This window comes from Corvus moneduloides, chromosome 2 (genome assembly GCF_009650955.1).
Source record: "Corvus moneduloides isolate bCorMon1 chromosome 2, bCorMon1.pri, whole genome shotgun sequence".
NCBI classification, from domain to species: domain Eukaryota; kingdom Metazoa; phylum Chordata; class Aves; order Passeriformes; family Corvidae; genus Corvus; species Corvus moneduloides.
Window position 1 is genome coordinate 99,979,071 of NC_045477.1, and position 18,001 is coordinate 99,997,071.

Genomic DNA, 18,001 nt, shown 5'->3' on the forward strand with positions numbered 1-18,001 from the left:
AAAAGTGAAGTTGAACAAGGAGACATCAATTTCCCATAAATCTATTTGGGATGAACACAGTTTTAAACATACCTATCATACACCCTGAATAAAGATTTAACATTTTTGGCAGGTGACAAATATGAGGGTAAAAAGAAAAAAAAAATGGTGGTAAGAAGGAGAGGGGAGTCTTTCCTGTTTCAGAAATCTTTGAAATATTATTTCATTCCCTGTACAGAATAGAAAGGAGTCTTTATTTTTAAAATATTATTATTTCTTTGATTATATTCAGTTTGAGTTCTCTGTGTGTTATTTTAAATTTAAGTAACATTATATGCAAGCTTCTGTCCTTCACACTGGAATTCTTCACAAACAAGATTAAAATTCCAGAGATATGATTATCTGATACTGAAGAAAATAATTTGGTTTTGAGTCTTCCCTCCTACTTCCTTTGGATGACTTCAAATGACTCTGTCAATATGCTACATTCCTTTCTGGAGAGCAGAGAACATGAATGCAATATGATGAATATTATATAAACTTTTGTTGACTGTAAGGCTTATGGATCAAGGACTGTATTTCGTGCTTTGGTCATACCCAGAATATTGCTTGGAAATTTCTTAATTAAGAGAAAGAAAGAATAAACAGTACATAAATTAGAAGCAGAGAATGAATAGTAAACATCCCTTAACAATTTATTGAATTCAGAAAAACTCAAAGCTTGGGGATTTTTAAAGTAATTTTCTTTCTGCTTTCTAAGTATCCTTGGATTGACACGTGTGAAAAATTAGGTCAAACAGAAAATTGTTTGGGGAGGTTATAAGCCAGAAACAGAGGGGAGATGCTGGGGTTCAGCCTCAGTACAGATAACTACCATCCAATGTACATAACTGCACACAAATAAACATATTAAAGAAGTAATGTAGTAAAATTATTTGTTTGTATTTATAACTATTTCTTGGATTTGTCAGCCAGACATCCCTTCAAGTCTGACCTAAGCAGACCCACCGTGGCTGCAGGAGTCCAGTGTCTGACAATGGGATTTTGGAGTTACATAAAAAGAGCTTTCTGAGGTTTTGAAGACGAAAAAACATTTTCTGCTTTTCAAAACTTTTTCTTTTTGACTTTGTGGTGTGAGAGCACAATGAGAAGCAGAAAGTTTTGCAAGAGACTGAGGAAGCACTAGAGCATTTGCAAAGGAGTTTGAGATTTTGGATTTTTGGTGATCTTGCCTGTTGTTATCCAAGTCACCCAGAAAGATTCAAACAACAGGCACAGCCCATGGAAAAATAAGGTACTTTTGATGCATGGCAGTCCCAGTAACATCCCTAATGAAAAATGGTCTTAACTCAGAATTGAAAGACAATTACACATATAACCAAGCTACTCAATACTTCTGTTTAAGAATAAAAGGGAAGGAGGTAGTTGGGATGGCCTGCCTTTTAAACTATATCAGGGACAAAGATTTGATAACCTGGGAGCCGTGTTGTGTTTGTGGGCAAGATTCACAATTTTCCTTACTATCTGGCCTGTTTTCCACTCCAGTGTCACTATATAATTAGAGTAAAATAATCTTTAGGGCAGAGTCCATGCTGAGGTGCTCACTGTATTAATACACTTGGTATGCCTGCAGACCAAGTTAAAGACATTGGAATTACGGAAATCAAATTTCCTAATTGTTTTCATGGTCAAGCCTGTGAGAACTGCCATACAAAAGCTTGGTATGGATGAAAGAAAAGACATTTCTTTCTATTTTGAATCAAAAATCTTACAGGAAATCCTTCAGATTTGGATATCCTTGGCACTAGATTGGTTTACAAGTGAGTTGGATTTTCATTAGAAAAAGACACGAGACTTTTGTATAGCTTAGGATCCATTTAAAAATACTCAGGGCCTAATGCCTTGAGGTTTTGAAATCAATGAGAGTAGAGAATGCTTGGTATCCCTGGAATTATGTAGTGCCTTAAAAAAATTTTTTTTTTTCAGGTACAATGTTTCTTTGTTATATTCTACATGAAAAACATTCATTTTCAGTAGAGTCCCTTTCTAATCATGATCATGGCATGTGCTGGTGTTTAATATAAATACAAAACATATCCAAGTTTTAGGCTGGTTTTGTGTATAAGTCCTTGTTAATTTCTGAATACTCTGATCAGAGAAATTAATTTTTACCCAAAACTCTATTGAAAGCAAAACAAAACCAGCCAAATTTTATGGTTTTAAAAAATTTATCTGAAACTTCAAAATTCTTGAAAGCCAGCTCTGCTCCCCATCAACCTTCATGAGCTTCTCCTTCTCTGATTTGAAGAAATGTGATCACTATCTGCATTGATTTGTATTTAAACACAGCACTTCCAGGAGGAAAAAAGTACTCTGTGGAGAGAGCTTTATTTACATGGGAAATGCATCTAGCTGACAGCCATAGTTTAATGACTGGCAAAAAGCCCTACAAAGACTTGCCTCCTATAATGCCAAATTGCACAGCTTTCCAGAAAAAAGTATTTTCCTCCTTGTGAGAACTGCCATTTGTAAAAGTCGGTGTCAAGGATGGATTTCAGTGTTACAATGACAGATTTGGACTCCATAGTGTAGTTTACATGTCAAATAAAATTATGCAGACATTCTTCACTTTTCACAGCAATCGTTCACAGAACTCAGGAACATCAATAGATTTATAGTCTGCAGAGTGTGAAAATGTTTTGATGAGCAGTGTCATGCTAGATCGTTCACCCTTAATAATGCTTTTCCACATTTGTGTCACAAAGAAAACCAGCTCAGGGCAAACCAAAATATTGCACCAACTGCTGCTGGCCTTCCATGTAGAAGGGCAAACAAAAGGCATCAGACCCTCTAGCTGGCTTCATTTGCAAAGCAGTCAGTCTTAATGAAAGATTATTAAAGATCCCCCACAGGATGGGACAAGGACCTAAAAACCCTGATGCTCCTGCAGCGAAAATAATTTGTCAGGCTTAGTCTGGGGGTTTGCTCTTTTAAATTTTGGGGGCAGCTGTGATTTTCTGTCACCAGTGATTTATTTATTTATTTCCTATTGAAGGAAACAAGGGGTCAGTAGAAATGCAATGTTACATTGTTCTTTTTTAGGACATACACATCTGCTTTTAAGTATTTTGGTCATAGAATCATTTAGGTTGGAAAAGACCCTTAAGATCACTGAGTTCAACTGTTAACTGAACAGTACCGAGTCCACCACTAAGCCATGACCCTGAGCATGACATAGATCAACACACTCTGAAACAGAGTACTTCCCACGTTAGGTGGGTCTCACTGATACAACTTTCTTCCCCCTCCCAGTCTCTCCCATGCAAACATCCATGACAGTCAGTTCTGTCACTCCTCCTCCTCTGTCCAATCACCTGGCCACATAGCTGGCTCACATCCCAGCTTCCACTTCAGAAGCTTCAGGCTGGTGAAGCTGGTTAGCAGCACTTTAGTTGGCAACCAGCAGAGACTTCTTCTTTCTTTTAAAGAGCTTCTTTCGCTTCTTAGGGAAATATTAACCCTAAAGTTTAATAATCTAATTTTGCGACAAGGATGCATAGTTAAGTTACAAAATAATCACTGCTCTTTTAGCTGTATAGCAATGTGAGATGCTATGCTCATCTGGATGATTTTGGGGAACTGGAGAGATTCTTGTGGAGACCATGCTTGCCATTTCTTTCTCCCTGCATTGGAATTGTTTTTTTCCCTACCAGTCATTCCACTGTCATAGAAGGACAATATGAATATCCTTGTATCTCTACCTTTCTTTGCTGGCACATTATTAAACAGCTCCTCAGCCAGCAGCTAACTCTTTCTAAAATATTAGATCACTAGTTTGGTTGATGATCTTAAAAAGAACTTTTTCCTCATCTCTCTTTTTTGTTCTTGTAATGCTCAGACACAGACTTCCTGTACTGCAAGGGACCAAACTCTTCCAAAATCTTGGATTTGCTAAGCAGGGACTTCATTTTCCTAAGAGAAAGTGCACAATGCCACAGTTGCTGTTTATTGCAAAGATTCATGGGTAGATTAAGAAGTTGTACAAAACAACATGAATACAGCACACAAAAGTGCACAAATGACGTGAGATTACATTGTGCAGAAAAGATATTTAATGTTGTTAATACATTAAAGTTGACACTCCAGCATGCGTTCAGGACCACTTCCTCCTTGTCAGCAGCTTCTGCAAACAATTAGGAAGCCAGTTTCAGACTAGAGCTGAGAGCCATGCTGCCTGAGAGCTGTGTGGCATTATTTTGGTGAAATCAGAGACACCTTGTCATGTACTCAGCTTCAGTAATATCAGACGTGTGTTTTTCTACATACTACTGAAATTGCAGACAGCAGGTATGAGGCTACCATTTTCAGAGTCCTGCTTTTGAAGGTAAAATAATATTTAAATGTGAATTTGATTTCCAAATCATAACTTTTTAAAAAAAACCCTTGAAAATATTACTGAAGATCAATAGGTTTTCTAGAGACGCTGTGGATGCCCCATCTCTGGAAGCATTCAAGGCCAGGTTGGATGGGGTCCTGAGCAACATGATCTAGTAGAGAGTGTCCTGGTCCATGGAAGGGGGGGTTTAAATGAGATGATCTTCAAAGGCCAAAAATAAACCTTTGTATGATTCTATGACTTATTATGTTTAATTAATGTGTGTCAGAAGGTATGACAGTATATTTATAATTATTCTCAAGACAGTTTACTTTATTACTTTACTCAGCATTTTGCCCAACCTTAAAATATCATTTAATCCTCTATCCCAGCTTGCAGGTGGAGGGGTAGTAAAGCAATCATGTTGAGTTGTAACTTCCTAAGATAATTTTATCTGAATGAGATTCTTCTTGGATCACCACTAGATTTTACAACAAACATGGAGAAGACCTGATGAAAAAACATACCCTCTAAAAACTGACTTACACAAAAGTCTTATTTAGCAGTAACAAAAATATTTTTCTTCTTTTTTTTCTTTGTGTGTGCCAAAAGAAAACAGTTGTGGAAATGGCAAAAATTGTGTGTGAGAGGTTTTGTATATGAATGAAGGATTTATTTCCATATTTAGATGGGATTGATTTTAAAGGAAACATACCTAATTTCATGCATTATCCAGTAACTCATAATATGCCAAGTATACAATATTTGTGTAGATAGTTTACATGAGCAGACAGACACTCCTAAACAGGCTGGCCTTCTGCTGTACCAGACCTTTCAGATACAAGAGTCCTGAGAGAACCTAAGCCCTACCCTACACACAGAAAATACATACCATTTAATTGAAATACCACACACAGCTTACCTGACTCTACTATCCCTCTTAGGCCAGATGATCCTCCAAGACAATGACTCCAAGAGAGAAAGAGTGGTTCTGCTAGCTATGAAGTAGTCTGCTCTTTCAGGAGGGACACATCTGATAGTCTCATTTTCTTGCTCCATTTTGAGACTTCCAAGAGTGTACACGTCACACGGCCCGGAGATTTCGCTGGCAGCCAAATAGATTTGCCTTCCCTTAACTTTGTTTGTTTTAGAGGGGGAGGAGAATGAGTAGGACTATAAATCAGTCCCTTCCCAGCCAGTTCATTTCGTTTGTTCTTGGCCCCATCTGGGCCCCATTATTTGCAGAGCACCAGGGCTGCAATCAGTAAAGCATGGGGCACTGCAGAGCTCCTTACCACTTAGCTTCAGAACAAATGCTGTTGGGGGAAATTAGGTCATAAAATAATTTCCTGAACCTGTGTTGTATAAGAAACTGGAAACAAGCATGTGTTTCAAAATAGAGGTCTGTTAGGATGTCTCTCACTTTTTTTTCCCCCCATCTCTTGATCATATAATGTGGAATTAATTCTATTTTAAATCCCATAATTGATATAATGGCAGTACTTTGTAACTGGGTTAGAAAGGCCTTGTTATTGTCTACAGTCATATTAATGATCTAATCACATGATGTTGGTGTCTCAGCGATATGTGTATTTTATACTTGAATTTTTAATCAGATGCATTAGGCTAGAGTACAAAAATCTCATTTAACGTAAGTATTTGAGTAGAGTGCAGAAAGGAATGCAGAACTGCTAATATTAAGTCACTTATAGTGTTTCAACTAACTGAATGGCAAACTGTAATATTGTTCCTGTTTGAATCTAATCAACAGAACTTGGTTTTAGAAACCTGGTGTTGGTCAGGATTTTGAGCAAGGATATTGTTCTACAAAATACACTGTCACTGTAATTTGCATCAGCATGAAAATCAGTGTAAGCTGTTGTATGACATCAGACCTTGCAAGTACGCTCTTAACAGGCATTTAAGCAAGAGCAGCTGATCTTGCTGAAATCAATTAATTGTAGAGACAGTTGGAAAGAAATATTGGAAGTTACCTAGTCCAAGCTACTACAACTCTAGCACCACCAGCAGTACAGGAGTTCAGCCATAGCTTTGTCTAACCCTCAATCTCTTTTGATAGCCTCTTCCAGGGCTCCACATTTCATTTATGTAAATGAAAATACTTTATGCTAATATTTGACTTGAATCTCCCACACATTCTAATTCCCTCTTGAAGACAGGACCCAGATACAAAAATCTGATGCAGAAATAAGGTTTTCTGATTATCAGTGTGTTGGGACTATGCTGGTATTGTATGGCAGATACATACATTTTATTTTGGGGTTTGTTTTTCTTATTATTTATTTGTATCATAGTTTGTTTTGCTTGTTTTTCTAAAACATTAGATATAAGAATATCAGAGTCATCATCACGATGCAAAAGTCATGCATTTTATCCTAGAGGAGCTGAAAATATTTTGTTTATGAATTAGACATAAATCTTCATACCGTCAACTCAGATGTACAAAATCAGACTTTAGGCTCAATTAATGGGATAAAAACTCAATACAGCTATTCTTGTATAATCAGTTCAATATATAGAGGTGATCACTGTTAAGTTATACTGAAATAAAATATAGAATATTCATAATATCATTTAGACTGGAAAAGAGCTCTAGGATCATGGAATCCAACCATTAACTCAGCACTGCCAAGTCCACCCCTAAGCCATGTCCCTAAGTGCCACATCACATATCTTTTAAATACCTCCAGTGATGGTAACTCCATCATGTCCCTGGACAGTCTGTTCCAATGCTTGACAACCATTTCCATGAAGAAATCTTTCCTAATATTCAATCTAAACCTCTCCTGGTACAACATTTCCTCTTGTTCCATCGCTTGTTACTTGGGAGAAGAGACTGATCCCCACCTCACTACATTCTCCTTTCAGGTGGTTGTAGAGAGGGATAAGGTCTCCCATGAGCATCCTTTTCTCCAGGCTAAACAACCCCAACTCGCTCAGCCACTCCTCATCAGACTGGTGCTCTAGACCCTTCACCAGCTCCGTTGCCCTTCTCTGGACACGCTCCAGCACCGCAGCGTCCTTCTTGTAGTGAGCAGTCCAGAACTACATGCAGTACTCAAGATGTGTCCTCACCAGTGCCAAGTACAGGGGAAGAGTCAGTCCCTGGTCTTGCTGGCCACACTATTGCTGAGACAGGCCAAGATGCCATTGGCCTTCTTGGCCACCTGGGCACATGCTGGCTTACGTACAGCTGCTGTCACCAGCAACCTTTTCCACTGGGCCACTTTCCAGCCACTCCTCCTCCAGCCTGTTTCACTGCATGAGCTTGTTGTGACCGAGCGCAGGATACAGAACTTAGCCTTGTTGAATCTCATACCATTGGCCTTGGCCCATGATCCAGCCTGTCCAGAAATCTCTGCAGAGCCTTCCTGCCCTCCAACAGGTTAATGAGACTGAACTTTTTTTCACCTGCAAAATGACTGAGCGTGCACTCAATACCCTCCTCTAGGTTGTCGATAGAGATATGAAATAGAACTGACCCAAAGACTCAGCCCTGGAGAATACCCATTCATGGCCAGTTACCAGCTGGATGTACCCCATTCAATACCACTCCTTGGGCCTGGCCATCCAGACAGTTTTTATCCAGTGTAAATACAGAAAAAATGCAAAAATACTAATTTGGAAATGTTGTCATAGGAATGCCAAATATTTAGGTGATTTTACCAAAAAACTTTTGCATTCTCTAGCTTTTCAATACATGCAGATTTTCCAAGGAAAATGAGAACACTTCAAGTAGAATATTAGTCGAAACCCCAGCAAATACTTGAGGAAAAAAAAGCACTAAACAAAAAAATTCAGGACCCTCAAAAAAGTCGGTATGATTTGCTGCAATAAAATGGGAAAATATACAGCAAGACATGCTTTAATGATGGCAAAATTTATTTCTTCATGTGTTTGCTGATTTGTTTAATGATCACTGCAGAGTTTGTAAACCTGTAAAAAGAATAAAACATAATTTTGACTATTGTGTTGTAATAAATCAACAGCCTATTTAAAATGTGAATTATAGAGCTATTATTCTTTCTTTTCATCAGGGCAACCTTTGGTAACTTTCAAAAAAATGGAATAAGAATGTCTAAAGCAAAATATCAGGAATAAATATTACAAACTGGAAATTTTCATGCTAGGCTTACATTGCTACCTAATTCTGTAGGAGGAATGAAATAGTTTAAAAACACTTCCATTGATATCTCTGCAATGGAAAAACTATAAATTGCCCACAACTCTCTGCATGCCTTGCTTTCAGATGTAGGACTGGTAGTTAAAAAAAAAATTCATTCCATCTGAAGTGATTTCTGCTCATTTTCTTATTATTCTACATGGCTGTCATCATTTTACAGGAAAACAATGGCACTTGTCATGTCAGTAGGTAAATACCAGAACTGTGATTGATATTCTGTTCATAAAAATCTCTCAGCTCTGCATATTTCATGGAAGAGCTGGAGGACAGAACCAGACTGAACTAGTATGTTGTTGTTGTTAATATACTCCATTCCAATGGTCAGAAAGGCCTGACCTGCCTGTTGTTAAACTGGAATGGAAAAGTGTAGTGCGTGAATATCTGTCTATTTATGAGAGTGGAAAAGACTGAAAGTAGGACAAAGTCATTTTTTCCACAAAAAGGGGGGTATTTGGAAATGCATCTCAAGCACAACACAGGATACTCTGAACAGCCTATAGAACTGACATGCTATCCGCCAAACTGGGATGCATGAATCATTTAGACTCAGCTCCTCTTGACCGGTTTTCTGTCCTACATGTGTATCTGCCATATGAAGTGTTATTTTTGGAGGTATATGTATGTATCTGTGTAATGAAAGTGTTTTTTGAAGTTTGAATTAACTGGCACTGTTTAATCTGGTGGGGTTTTTTTTTTCAATTCTGCACATATTTTTACAATTATATTTTTCAGCTTTCTCTGACATGAGCACTACTGGAAAACGGTTACAGGCACAAGCTGAAAGGGCATGCTAGGTAATGACATACACATTCCCAAGTTCAGTCCTGTTATACAAGTTAACTCTCAACTGAATGTTGCCTGGATCAGACAAACTAGCAGCAATCCCTTAGCAGAAGATTGTGAATTAGAAATGACCTGATAAAATGTTTGGGAGCATATGACGGGAGGAGCGTACTGCTTTGCCAGTACCAGAACTGCCCATGATGCACTGATTGATCACAAAGTCTGTAGTAAAAAATGCAAAAAATTCCAAAGGAGATGGCTTAGAAGGATCTGAGGTTTTGAGGCTGAGGTTTTGATCTCACAGAAGGTTTCAGTCTTTGGGTGTTTAAGGAATGAGAGGAAGAAGGTCAGTGATAGATAGTATCTCCATGGGAAAGTGCATTGATTAAAATCTAAAAATATTTTATTTTAATGACTTGGGATAATTATAGTTCACAATTAGTTTCTTCAGTTTTCCTTTTCTTAGATTCAAATCTTGCTCATTTAAACCCTCTTTTAGTGAAAGGTAGTTTAGGGAATGCTTAGCTTTGGCTCACTCTTTTCTGCAAATTGCATTCAGTTCTTGTATTCATTTCCTCTGCTTGTCTTGTTTAGCTAGCAGTGCTTAGGTACAGGAACACTGCTCTGCAAAAGCCCACAAAGAAGTAGTAATAAGAATAGACACTTTTAATCTCTGCAAAAGGCTTTATTGGATTTGAAACTGGATGATGCAAGGACAACATTGAAAGTGTTTAGAGTTATACTTAGTTTCTTGCATTATCTGAAGTGAAAGTGAAAAGATTTGGAAGCCTTGTGAAGCCTGAAGGTTTATTTTCTGTGATTATTTTAAGTAACTGAGTAGGTGAATCATAAAACCCAAGGTGTCCCTAACAGCAAATCTCTGGAAAGGTCTTACTTGAGCTACTGGTAGTTAAGTCAGAAAGTTGTACTTAACGTGAGGAACTGGTAGACAGAATCTATTTCCTATGAAAAAATTGAGACTGGATGTGTAGGAGTAGTGACATTGTAGAAGTGACTTTCTGAGGATATAAACAAGGCAGCTTTGGAGGGCAAAATTAGGGCTTTCATTTGGCTAACTTATATTTTGAAAAAAGGTTTAATTTTTATTCCACAAGACATCTTTGGATCTCAAACAAAATCATTAGTGTTCAAACTTAGTAGGATTGGTGAGCAATTCTTCCAAGTTGCCCTGGGTTTTGGCTGGGAGAGAGCTAATGTTTTTGAAGTAGCTGTGAGGTGGCAGAGCCTAGAGTCATGAGGGCATGACTGGGTTGTTATTCTCCACCATTCACATCACGACTGGAGGATGGAAGTAAGGGATTCTCACTTCTGGGAAAGAGGGGAGTGTGGCTTGCTGTTGGGAAGAAAAAGGTGGTTCATTGTCTCAGGGCTCACTCTGCATGGGTTCCAGTCACTGAGCAATTTTTGTATGTAAGCAATTTTTGTATGTGAATCACCCTCTTTTTTTATACTTTTGTTCTTAATATTGTCGCTGTTGCTGTTTCTTATCTCATTCCTGTTTCTAGTAAATTTTTCTTATTCTAGCTCATGATCCCTGCTTTTTGTGCCACTCACTGGAAGAGGTAGTGGGGAGGGGATTGGCTCCTTCTTTTCAATTCAGTGGGAGCACTGAATTAGGGGGTGCCACAAGCCTAACTTTTGCTAAGGAGAGAGCTCAAGAGGCCACACGCTGCAGGGAGCAATAGACCTCAAACAGCGGCTGGGCAGTGGGCAGCAGGTGTTGGACTAGGGCTCTGCAGCCCTTCAGAATGCAGTGAAGTACTTTTGAATGGAATCTGTTATTGTCAGTTACTTTTAACTTCAGGGAAAAAATCTGATCTGTACTCCAATCTTAATTACTGTAACTTTATTTATGAGAAACATCTGTGTTTATCACTGAGAAACAAGCTCTGTTTTGAGCTATAAACCACTAAAAATATTAAACAGTAGAACTTCCAAAGTCAATTAAAGTACATGGGAAAGAATAATTAGTTATGCCTAGATTTATGATATCTGCTATCAAATAGTATATCTACTACATATGTCTGAGGACATCCTTGGAATGTTAATTTTTTAAAGTATTAGTTTATTTATATGTGGTATTTGGAAAGAAGGAATGTTTAATCTCATTTAGCTTTAGCTCTGAGAAAATAAGGCACCCAGCTTCCTCTGTGGTCAATGCAAATGGCATGTTAAATGCAAATCCTCAGAGAAAAGAGACCTGTGATTCCTGGACCTTGGTTTGGAGGAGAGGTAAAAAGGCCAGCACTAGTTGAAGCCCTCTGTGAATGCACATATGTAACTTGCATCTTCTTAATGTCTCTACCATAGAATGAATCTCTTTTCCTGACAGAGAGTATTCATATATTTATCTCAGGGAAAAAGAAAAAGGAAAAAGGAAAAATGTAATTTATTTCACATTGAGGGTTATGAATAGAGTGGTGCTAAGATATTAAAATAAATGAAAGAACCAACTTCTATTTTGATAGTCTTATACATAAATATATGGAATGAAAATTTCTCTAGACTTCTGTGAAGATAAATGTGGTTGCATTATACTGTCTAGGATTTTCCGTAGCACACTGAAGGATTTTGTAAATATCCTTGCATAGTTTTTGTTTAGAATTAAAATTCAAAACTCATTTACTCTGAAAATCAGGATGAAGTTTCACTTTTATAGCTATGTTATTTTTATTTTTAGAAAGATTCCTCCCAACCTCACATCAAGATGCATACCTGCATGGATACCTGCAGAGTCATTGGCTCCCTTGTCTAGGCTGGGCAAGGAGTAGAATCACTTAATTAATATACATGAGCTGATATTCTCTGCAGCAGCACAAAGATGTGATGACAGCACACACCAGCATTTTTTGTGTAAATGTAATCAATGGACAGCAGCAGTAGTAAACACATATCTGAAGCATGTACTAGCAATCTGGTTGCAGACTCCACAACTGCGTTTTCTACTCCCTAATTTGTGCTAAAACATTTACACCTTCATAGCTAATCCATAACCTGAACAAGGTATGTTATGCTGCTCTATACTAAAATCACACCTTCATTTTATACATGTGATATTAATAGATAAGCCACAAAAAATATGTGATTATCTTCATCCCAACTACTCATGAATATCAGTCAAACTTTCCAAATCATGGAAGTCTTTTAAATATCATCTAAAGGTAAGATATTCTGGGCTCTTTTGCCTCCACTTCTAGCTTTTGACCACTAGAATTTTTATTTCCAGATTCTTCTGCAGTCAGGAGAAGGAGAAATGAACTGTTACTTTTTTATGAACTCTGAGAAACGTAATTGCATCACTTTAAGGAACTGTGACAATTTACCAGGAGTTTCAGGAGACTTTTAAGATCTGATTTCAAAGAATCTTGAATTTAAAAGCCTGAGAGACTGGTTAACATAAATAAATTGCAGCTGGATTATTAAACTTCTAGACACTAATTACCTTTCAAAACTCTGTGTATTCTGCAGGGCAGCAATCTAATGATGGTTGGTTTTGTACTTTATATTTATTCCCAACCATTTATCTTTTAAATTAACCTTAACTGGGCTCTGATTTAAATACATTTGTTAAGGTATATTTTGAAACATCAGATGAACACATCAGCATTTATTGGTTTATAGAGGGGTTATAAATGATTCATTATACTGCTTTAATCAACACTCACTTTCTGCAAAGAGACTGTGGCATAAAGCTAGAATGGACATTAGAGAGATAAGAAAGGAATTTAATACAAACTGTAGTCACAGGATGTGGGAAGAAATATGGCTGCCCCAAAATAAAGTCCACATCTGTTCAGGTAATAGTGGCAGAGGGAGAGGGAGGGAGAAGGAGTCAGGGCTGCTTCCCTAGTTACTTTAATGAGAAACTCTGGATCTCTCTTTGTTGTTAATTCAGGAAGTACCGATATATGAGGAGTTGTGGCAGAACTTTAAACAAGAGAGAGCGAGCTCTGATTTTAGTAGTAACACTGGAATTTCAACAGCAGTGAGCAAGCAACAATTCAAACACCTTGGGCACAGGACAGAGTGGAATTTTAACAAATTGAACATTGTGTATGGCAGCTAAGCATGCTGTCAATGGAATATTTTCATATACCAAAAACGGGGATGAAGAACAAAAGGGCTTACACAATGCAAGAAATAAAACTTCCTTGGAATTTTCAAATTGTTTGCAGTTTTAGACTTGCATTATATCTCTGGTAGTAACACTTTGAGATTTTTTTTCCATTAGTATTATTGTTCAGCACTGACTTGAGTCTTCACTGAAATCCAAAAGACTTCTACCACTGATTTTAGTATTTTTAGTGTTATTTTAGTATTCATTGTGTGGCTTTCATTACAATGGAAGGTCTATTCATTTACTGATATGAATAAACCATTTTCTATGAATTCTTATTTCTTCCTCCAAAATATAGATAAGTCCATATAAAGAGCCATAATGAATCAGACTAAAGATGATCTAATTTTTTCCTGTTTATGTAAGTGATAATAACAGCTGTATAGGAAAAAGTGTATGAACAGGGAATGAATAGCTGCATACTTTCTTGCCACCATCAGATTTCCTGAGCTTTATAGTTTATAGCCCTGATTGGTTCTTACATGAATTTGATCTAATTTTGAATTCATGTAGACTATTAGCATCCACAACAAACTATCTAGTTATATTAATTCCACTTGTTGGTTTTGGGACTGAATTTTTAAGTGCTAGCAGGACTGTATTAACTTGTTATCTGTCTGCAGAAAGCATCCTAGATGACACTGGGAATTAGATCTCAGGAACACATATTAAACAGAAACATATTCAATGTTAATACTGAAATAATATGCCCTGTCTTCCAAAGAACTTAGTGATATCATAGACATCTGTGCTCCATCAAGTTAGATGTCTGAGTGAACTGTTCAAATACAAAGATTCAAAGCCCCTGGAGCTATGACACCAATGCATGGAATTTCATGGATGTCTTGTTTATATACATTTTCATTCTCTGAGTGACAGTAAAACAAATAAAGAAGAAAGATGCAGATTTCCAGAGCAGATTTTCCTGGAAAAAACTCCATAACTTCTTTATTAAAAAGATGAGGCAGCCTTTGGGCTAATTTAAGACCCATAGTAAATCAAGTTGTAAAAGCAATTGAGTAAAGATCTACAATACTGCACTTGACTCCTTGCATATATGAGCATATAAATCACAAAAATGGAACTGTCATTTAAGCACAGCTTTTTACCAGAGCTAAAATATGCCTATCCTGTGCACAGGCTTTGATCTGACTTCATAGCTCCTCAGAATTCATATTCAAGGAATGTTGTCTTTCTCATGATTGGCACTGAAAACGAAAGGTATGGAAGACTTGAGTGTTTATTATTGGCAAAATAAATAGACCAAAAAAAAATTTTAACCGGACTGTGTCCGAGAAAATGTAGCAGTCAAGGACCCAGGCAAAATTAAGTAAGAAATAGATGAGGCAAATTTGGCTATAGGAAGTGTGGACTACAAGATGCACCTTTTATTTGTATTTTTTCTGCAGACTGGGTAACCACCCAAGCAACTTTCAATATGTTTTATTTCTGAAGTGGTGTCCAAGAATCAGGGCACAGTGTGGGGCAGCCCTGTGGGATCAGACGCAGCCTGAGGAGTTTCACAGAGCCAGGAACAGGCTGCTTAACAAACCTGGGAGCCAGGGTTTGAACTGAGAGACTTTTTTGGAGAAATCCCTGAAGAAATAAAAGGCTGAAAATGTTTTCTGGAGAATTCTTGATCACTTCTAGTCTCTTTTTTCATTTTTACCATACCTATGTATCATATAGAGATTGGTTGCACAATGGGGGATGGTTTGGAGCTGCTGTCACTTAAAAATAACAAAACTTGCACTTTTAGACACACAGCAGAAGCAGATTTTCAGGAGTATTTAGCAGCTAACCACAGGCAAATAGTCACAGGTTTTCAGCAGCTTATTGAAACATTCTGATTTGAAATTAAGGTACCAAGCTTACTCGAATACTTTAGAAAACCCCACGAGGGACAGAACCCATCTTTAAATGCTCAAAAGACTCTTAAAGTGTAATCTCTCTTCCCATGGAAGAACCAAAAAGGAAAGTAACAAGCCAGGTGTTTGGTGTAAAGGAAAGTGCCTTGGAGCGACCATGTTGGGGATAGGTGGGACAAGCTGGATAAACGGGATCCTGAGCATGGGCCCCATTGACTTGATCTTCCTAACAATGAATCAGAAGTCATGAGAGGCTCAAGGGTTACTGTGCCCCTCAAGGTCTCTTACAGGTATACAAAATCTTTCCTCCACTAAGGGAAGGATCCACTGGCTTTTGCACATTTCTCTTCCTCAGTGGGGCACCAAACAATGAACTGCTTACTAAGCTACAATGGTGGAGAACGCTGAATCTTTAGTTCTCCTAATTAATTAATTTCTTTTGCAGGCTTGCATCATGGCAAAACAAAATCTACTGACTCTTCCCCTCCAAAAAAAGTCTGTCCCTCCCATCAAATTAATTAATTTGGTGTGACATATGCAGACTGCAACATTATTTATATGAGGGCTATGAGCAGGATCTGAGCAGGGTAACCTATTTCATGTGTCAGTAAGGCCTGTGGCAGCCTGAATAAGTTATGTGCATTTATCCAAGAGAGTGCAGTACAAGGAACTTTAACAGGAATAATATTGGACACCATGGACAAATCTGTGTTTCTTCCTTTTTTTTTCTCCTCCCCCCCCCCCCTTTTTTTTAAACAAATGATTCAGTGATCTCCTTTACTTCAACATAGTTTTTTCCATTTTGTGTAGTAATTTGGAGATAAAAGTAGTCTACTCCAGAACACCTAATTCTCAACTCTCAAATGTAGAAGCCAGGAATCCCATGCATTTCTACTGAGGGTTTCAGTCATAATTCATTACTAAAATTTGTTTGGATTACAACTTGCAAGTCAAAGAACCAGTGAAATTTATAGTTATTAACCATGGACATTTGATTCCACCCTTCACAGTAAAACAACAGTGAAAGGAATTGTCTCCGTCCTTTAGATAATACCGTATTGCCTCAACTTTACAGATTTGGGGATTCAGCTGTATTTAAGAAGCTCATCTGGTGATTCATACAAATACTAGTCAACATTTGCTCTATAAAATTCTTCACCAGCTCTTCTTTTCAAGCAAAGAAATAAGTCCCATGTATTTTATAACATTTTAAAACACTTACCTTTTTTCTGCAATCACAACTCTGATGAAAATCAAACAGGAAAACCCACTGCATTGTTTCAATATGGCAGTAACTACATGTTGAAATTACTTTTCAAGCAGAGAATGAGAGGATGAAGATTATAACATCAGTAAGTTGTTGTTTTATATCATTCTTAGTCTTTCCAATCAGGCATGTTTCCAGTGATAGCATTTTTATGTCATATTTATAATGTGAGTCACAAGACAAAGAAAAGTCAGCTCCCAGCTATAAAATTTGAAAAAGTTAAGGTTTATAACAAAACAGCAAATGATGAGCACATAAGTAACCCCGAATCTCCATGAACACCCCTGAGCATCCACGCCTAAATAAAATTGCAAAGTAGTGCAGGGTTCTGGTACTGTAGATGGTGCTGGAACTCAGTACAGGTATGGTTCTTGTCATTCCTATGAGGTTTCCCTGTGAGGTGCTCTCTGTTGTGCCAGCGAGCAGGGAATACAAAGAAACAAGCCCAGATTGGCTTCACGCTGATGCATCAGATGCATACTATAAAATATATCAGAATAAAGCATCTGGCCCACTCGTTTCTGTTCTTAAGTGATAACATTTTTTGCTATTTCTGTCCTTTCTTCTGAAATTAAATGAAGTACAAATATATTTACCAGTGTATAAATTAATTAAATCTGTTTTAATTCCGACTTTGAGAGACAGAAGAAAGATTCCTTTCTTAAAATGGTGGAGGCCTGCACATCATTGTTAGGAGCTTTTCCATTCAACCCTTGAGATGCTGAATTTTTACTTCGAAAGCTCCCACAGTCTGCAATTGACAGGAGCAATAAGTCTCAAAAAGCTTGCCAAAATTACCATGGTCTTTTGCATATTTTTTTAAAAAGTGATGTTTGGACCAAAGTATGAAGTGCTGCTAGGTGAGGCAGTTGTTTCTTTAAGCTTATGGACTAGAAAGCTGTTGGGGAGTGTGTTACTCATGTCTGAGCTAGTTACGGGAATCCAGTGCACTGGAAATTTAGGCATAACAGCATCTGGAGCTCGCAGAAGTGCAGCTGAGGTGTGGCCAGCTCAGCCAAAAAATGGAGCAGATCTTTCCTTATTAATATATAAACATTTTGAGATATCCCTGCCTGAAAACCTGTGCAACCTGATGAAGAGTTGCAACTTGTACTTGAGACCACCTCAAAAGACACTGACCAGCCAACACATGTGGAAGTATGTCTCTGTTTTTAGAGGTCCAGATCCAGTCGCCTTTACCTTATGAACAGTCTCACTGAAATTACTAAAAGTTAATTGAAGAACAGGACAAGATCCAACTGGAGTAAATTTATCAGAATATAGACCCAAACTTTAACTATGGAGTCTCAATTTTTTTACTTATGGAAACTGGAGAAATATCCTTATGAAAATCTCTGAGACTGAAGAAGACCTTAGACAGAGAGTA